We start from the raw sequence: 6,896 nt of genomic DNA, 5'->3' as shown, positions 1-6,896 counted from the left end.
GCTGCAGTTGTAGCAGGGCATTATAAGCCTTTTTCGACTACCTGCCTGCACTCTTCAAGTATCATAAGTGGATTATATCAGCGCTGCTAAAAGCATTCGACAGAAGATCTTTTGTGTGCAGCCAATACAGAATTGTTCACTCTTTTCTGAAGTGGTAGCCTACACCCAGGGATAATCAGCCCACCTAGGCACATAAATTCTTTTGTTCTTCGTCATTCAAGAAGTACAGAAATTATTATTCTAATCATGAAGAGCTGTTATTCCTATGTTAATGTCTTTGGAGTGACAGCAACACTTGTACAACTAGAAGGCCTCCACTGTAGCAGGTGAAGCTGCTTTTACATTTTCGTTCTGTAAAACGGCATTCACAGGGTGACTGGCAGCTTCTGTCTGTCACCACTGATGCATGCACGAGAGTTTAACGGTGATTAAAACGTTCACGCAAGATCATTTGTTGGTAGAAAAAAACTGTATTTTTTTTAAAAACATGTCATTGTTTACTTGGACCCTAGATTCAAGTCCACTAAGGGTGGAAAAATGTTCCCCTTAGTGCACATTTAAAAAGCACTGTCTCTGCAACCAGTAGCATACTGAAATAAGACACAAGTTAGGGGGTGGGAGGGGGGTCCCTACATGCCTCTGCCCGCTCTTCATGAAGACAGTGCTGCCAGCTGCAGGCAGTACTGTATTCATGGGGTCAGGGCTGTTTTAAAGGACAATGAAACTCTATATTACTGTGTTTCCTTCTTCTGCTAGAAACCCCTCTGCTGTATTTGATCAGTAAACATTTTTTTTTCTAGTTTTTTTTTCAGCTATGGCAACACACCACGGTTTTTCCTATTGGCTATAGTTCTTTGAAAGGAGGGCATTAGGGGAATCGCTCCTGATGTCTAGTTTGAAAAGCTCGCTCTAGTCCTGTGAGTCTCACAGCACAGCTCTATGGGAAAATGCAAATGGACGGTGGTGCTGATTGAAAATGGATACAAAGTAAGCTGATTCCAGAGTGCTGGAGTATGTATTAAAGTAAGGATTTTCATATAAGATTGCATGTTTACTGGGCTTGCCTTGTCCATTAAGGTACCAGTTGGCCCAGGGCAAAGACTCGTTGGTGCCCCCCCCCCCACGACTGTTTCAATAAGTTCTAACTACAAATTCTGTGCTTACTGAAACAGACATGAGGTCCAGGCTCACCAGCCTGTGCCAACAGTGTTGGGAAAAGATAAACTGTGATCACAAATGACAGCTTTTTATTAAAAAATATATCCTTTAGGAACATTTGATCTGATAAAAGCAATGGTGTAGCTAGAGAGGAAGCAGATCCCGGGCCGGGGAGCAGAAAAACGGGAGATGCAAGCAGCAAGGCGAGCGGGTAGTGAGAGGCGGGGCCAGGAAGGGGTGGACGTCCATGCCGGGCCCTCAAAGGATTCTTCTTCAGGGGGCCTATTGCCATGTAGGTATGCCACTGATAGAAAGTTAAACCATTGGTATGTTGAGCTCTTCCAGCTGATTAAAATGAGGGGTGTGCATCTGACGGATGCTTCAGTCAGAACTTATAGCAGATGACGGGTCTGATCATTGGTCCCCAGTCTTGGTGGGCCCTCGTCAATGGCCCCTTTTGCCCATTTATTTAAACGGCCCTGCATGTGGTGAACATGTATTCATATATATTTATGCATTCATGGGGTGAACACAGATCTGTGAACTCTGGTTTGGAGCTATGGCAAAAATCAAGGCACTTAAAAAAAAATCCAGCACCTATAATTGCAACCTGTTGCCTTCATTGACTTCAGTAGAAACTGCCTGATGTTGCTAGTACACAAGGGTTGATACCAACCCCAAAACATCCTGTGTGAATAAAGCACCGATACACTAATCCTGCTTGGTTTCAAGATCCTTATACAGGTATAGGACCTTTTATCCAGAATGCTTGGGACCTGGGGCTTTTCGATAAGGAGTCTTAACATAATTTGCATCTTCATACTTTAAGTCTACTAAAAAATCATTTAAACATTAAACAAACCAAAAAGGAATGGTTTGCCTCCAATAAGGATTAATTATATCTTAGTTGGAATCAAGTATAAGGTACTGTTTTATTATTACAGAGAAAAAAGGAAACTTTTGGAACTTTCTGGATAATGAGTTTCCAGATAAAAGATCCCATACCTGTAAATACATGATTTAACCAGTGGCAAATGTCACAATGGGACTTATTATGGAAAAATTTGGATCTCCTGGTTGCCTGGTTGTGGATTGTATTATAGTCATTTGCTATTGCAGATGAGGTTTTCCACCTGAAAATACTTTAATGCGCTGTATTTGGGCTCTTTTCCACCAGTGCACCTGCGCACCCTCAGCCTAAGTGAAGCTTACTATTGATTTCATTTATCTGTATTTATTTTTGAATACTGTTATCTTTTTTATTCTCTCTACATCAAATCATTGTTTGGGTTTGTCCCTTTGTAGCATTGTCTATGCAGTGCACTTATGTAGTCGATGCGTATCCATAGACACTCATACAGAATTTGAGCAAAAACTCACATCTGTAAATGAAAATAAACAGTTTATCGCAGTCTACAGTAAACTCTATGCATCTATGCCAAGAAATTGCACTGAAATAAACTGTTTGCTTTCATTTAAATCCTGCAAGTGATTAATCAATGCACATTTCTTGGCCCCTGCATTATTGATCATTTAGTAACTGTACAGGTGCATATATTTTTAAAACCAGGATTTTTTCCTTACAAGGTTATTATCACAAAACCTCCAAGCGACCATACCACTAAAAAGTGGTATCAAAACGTCCAAGCTAAACCCCCTTAAGTAAATGTTTACATCTCCACCTATTTTGTGATGGTAACCTTCCCCTGGGTAAGCTTGCTCCCCAAAGGAAAACTATACCCCCAGAATGAACACTTAACCAACAGACCAACAGTTTATATTATGTTAAGTGACCTATTAAAGAATCTCACCAAACTGGAATATATGTGTGCCTTGGCTTGTTTGTGTGCACTGTGAATCCTATGATCCCAGGAGGCGGCTCTTAATTTTTAAAATGGCAATTTTCTATTTAGGATTACCTAATAGTGCATACTAATAAACAGGTATATTTTTATGAAAATGGTTTAAATACAGGTATGGAACCTGTTATCCACAATGCTCGGGACATGGGGTTTTCCGGATAAGGGATCTTTCTGTAATTTGGATCTTCATAACTTAAGTGTACTATAAATTTAAATATTGAATAAATCCTGATAGACTTGTCTTGCCTCCAATAATGGTTAATTATATGTTGGTTGGGATCAATTACAAGGTACTGTTTTATAATTACAGAGAAAAAGGAAATCATTTTTAAAAATTAAAATTATTTGCTTATAATGGTGTCTATGGGAAATGGAATTTCCGTAATTCTGAACTTTCTGGATAACGGGCTTCCAGATAAGGGATCCCATAAATGTACTGCTAAAGAGAAGACAGTGATTCCCATTGTATAAATGCCAATGAGTTATAACAAACCCCTAGCACTCCCTAATTCCCTAATAATGCCTGTTACAGTGCACCATACAAAGGAATCACATTGTGATTGCATTGCTCATTGTGACTTCCCTTGCAGGGAAGGTTTAGGTACCTAAGTCACAATGTGCAATGCAAATGTTTCCTAACTTGTACTTCTCACATCTGAGCTACTTTTATTATCATGTTTAATTGCCCTGATTATTGTTAACCATTGAAAGCATATTTATAACAGTTACTTCCTGGAGGCATACATTCTCATAATGGCATTATTTTTCTGCAGATTTGTCTGAAGCAGCATCAGTTTGAACAGACATCAACATTACAGTAGGAAGTGTCAGGCTCACCTTGGGTGATAAAAACAGTTTGGGAAACACTCCAGTCGAAATGCTTCTTGGTACCTATTGCTTCAACTAGCTGAAATCACTCAATTAAAGATAAAATAGGCTTTTATAACGAGAACACCAGTGCGTGTCTTTTAATCCTTGGGTTGCCTTGATTCACAGCATGAGTCTTGATAAGTGTACTGTATTACTTTGTGGTTGGGTCTTCTCACTCGTTTTTCAGTGAACAGTGACAAAAAACAAAATAGGCACATCTTGTGCAAATGAAAGACTTGCAGATATACCAAATGCTAGCCAGGCCCACATTCAGCCCACATTCAGCTTGGCAACTTGTGTCTCTCTAAATGATAATGGTAATGATTCCTTTGGGGGTTTTTTGCTAAACAACTTTGAAGTAGCTAACCATTTAACATTGTCTGCTTATTATAAAAGCAAGGGAACTTGTAACCAAATATCCTAGACCAGTTGTGTGTGACTTTAAGTTAATATTAAAGTTAACTTTTAGTATATTATAGAATGGCCAGTTCTAAGCAATATTTCAAATGTTCTTCATTATTTTTTTTTTTTATAGTTTTTTATTGTTTGCCTTCTTCTTCTGACTCTTTCCAACTTTCAAATGGGGGTCACTCACCCCAGTAGCCAAAAAACCATTGCTCTGTGAGGCTACGATTTAAATCATATTATTCATTTCCATTACTTATTTTTTTCATTCAGGTCCTCTCCTATTAAAATACCAATCTCTCATTTAAACCACTCCCTGGTTACTAAGGTAATTTGGACCCTAGCTACCAGATATCAGCAACTGGAGAGTTGCTAAACAAAATGTATTACATTTTTTTTTAAAAAAAGATACAAATAATGAAAAAGACCAATTGCAAATTGTCAGAACATTACTCTCTACATGATACTAGAAGTTAACTCAAAGGTGAAAAACACATAAAAAAATGATGCAGATTTTACACTGTTTTTTTACACTGTTTTTTACACCACGAAGCCTCTGTGGCAAATTTTGTTGCTGTTATTTACACAGCATAATACATCTGCAACCTTAGAGTACAGTGCTGTCCAGCTGAAGACTGAGCAGCATAGATATGGCCTTCCAGGGGTCTAACTACATAAGAAGCAGTCTCTGCGGGGTAATTTTAATATATCTAGGTCAACTTACCAATATTTTGGTGGCCTAAATTGAAAATGGTGTGGGGCCCGGAAGAGTCTAATTACACCAAAGGAAAGGATTTTCTTCTCCCCAATGGCTTCAAAGACTGTGACAAGCATAATTTTAAAAGGAGGCCTCAAGGATTTTAGTATATTGCATAGTCACTCTGTGTAAATAATTTGGAATATATTCATATGATATACTTTGGTTTTGAGTTGAAAGTTTGTATAGTGTACAAACTGCAAAAGGCCTACCATTCATACAGATCTTTATTTGGCCCACTGAGGTAGAGTAGGTTTGTGGAACTCTAAATGATAACTGTTCTTTTCAATCCCCCAAGGGTGCAACACTAGTGAAGATATATGACAACTTGCAAGTTGCAGAATGGTTTCTTGTCTGGCAATTAAATGTGTTTACCTAACGTTCGCAAGCAAGTCACTTACTGTGAGCCACAGACAGCTGAAATCCCAGGCTAGCATCACTGCACCATTATTGAATATCATATACAGTAAGCAACTATTACTTCATGCCTAGCAAAAAAATTACTTTTCATTTTATGTAAATATAGAAGTACCTAGTTCCCATTATATTACTCAGCCAATGGTACAGTATGTCTTCTTTAAAGTCATAGTATACCCTCATTATTTCCTACATAACAAAACAGGACAAAAACTATGTTGAAATACAGAAAGGAAAAGTTTAGAACCAAGCAATTTCAGTGTAATAGTGATCAATTCAGAGTGCAACATTGTGTACCTACAGAGCCAAATGTCTAGACAAAGTTTGCTCCATCTGTACATTTCTTTTTTTACTATGCTTAGTACGATAGTACTAGTATGTATTTATAGCTGCTGCTATGAGTAGCAGATCACCAGAGTCCACTGAAAAGGTAACGGTCAAATATCACCATAAAAAAAGGACACCAAAAAAATGAACGGGGGACATTTGAAAGTGGAATAGTCCTCCTTAAAAATGTACTGCATGTAATGCTAACTTTAGGATTGAGGAGAGCATTTGGTTCCCTTTGTGTCCCTTTCCCTTTGTATACTGGAAGATTTGGGTACAGCTGCCATTGCCTGCAGCCTAAAAAAAATATCACTATTAGCACCCTCTCCTCAGGGTTATATTATTCATAATTAGCCCCAATGACCAAATGTTCAATGAAATATTAGTCATTAAAAGATAATTTCCCCTTCAAGATTCATATGTTATCATAATACTCCAGAAATATCAGATCAGAATATCAGAAAGATCAGGGGCCTTAGGGGCAAAGAAAGCAGATGACCCAGTCTTTCATGATTTTTTTTTCTCAGAAATTCAGCATCACTGCACCCATTCCTAGTCTCTGCACAATGCTGCATGCTGGTGTGCAGGAATGCAGTCGCAGAATAAGTTGCATCTGAGTTATTATGGGCGTTACATGCTGAGATGAGGCAAGTACTGTATGTTTTCTTACCCTTTGCCACAGTCCCTGATATTTAGCATGCTATTACAGCATACAACACCTTAGCAATAAATGGGTTTCCTTTCCAATCCTTCATGGTCATATATAAAGCCATGGAACCGAAGCAAACAAACATCCACAACCTGGATATAATCATTTTTAAGATGAGCACAATTACTTCTATTACAGAGCAGAGCATGATCACAATTAATCCTATTACAGCATTCTTATAGTTATTGCCTAGCAACCCACAATAACTACTGTTCTGGGAGTTATCCTTCCCAAGAGAACGACATGTTGGGCAAGAGTTATATTGTTCAGTAACTCGTATCTATATGAAGAGGATTTTATAATACACAGCTAGCAACTTTCCATTAATTGCTCAAAATTACAGTATCTGGTATTGTGTGTTCTTTTTTATTCCAAGTTTTGAGTCATATAC

At 38.1% G+C, this 6,896-nt stretch overlaps 1 long non-coding RNA gene across 2 annotated transcripts; it reads left to right on the top strand.

The window, feature by feature from the left end:
- The first annotated feature begins 801 nt into the window (after positions 1 to 801).
- On the top strand, positions 802 to 3,972 carry LOC101732480. Of its 2 annotated transcripts, XR_004223624.1 has the most exons (3): positions 802 to 987; positions 1,271 to 1,450; positions 3,794 to 3,972. It is a non-coding gene; the product is annotated as an uncharacterized LOC101732480 (long non-coding RNA). The 2 variants fall into 2 exon arrangements; XR_004223625.1 differs by lacking the exon at positions 1,271 to 1,450.
- Positions 3,973 to 6,896: the final 2,924 nt, after the last annotated feature.

The sequence above is a fragment of the Xenopus tropicalis genome, chromosome 7 (genome assembly GCF_000004195.4).
Source record: "Xenopus tropicalis strain Nigerian chromosome 7, UCB_Xtro_10.0, whole genome shotgun sequence".
Lineage (NCBI taxonomy): Eukaryota > Metazoa > Chordata > Amphibia > Anura > Pipidae > Xenopus > Xenopus tropicalis.
Note: the sequence above shows the minus strand (reverse complement) of the source record. Positions and strands in the feature narration are given on the sequence as shown.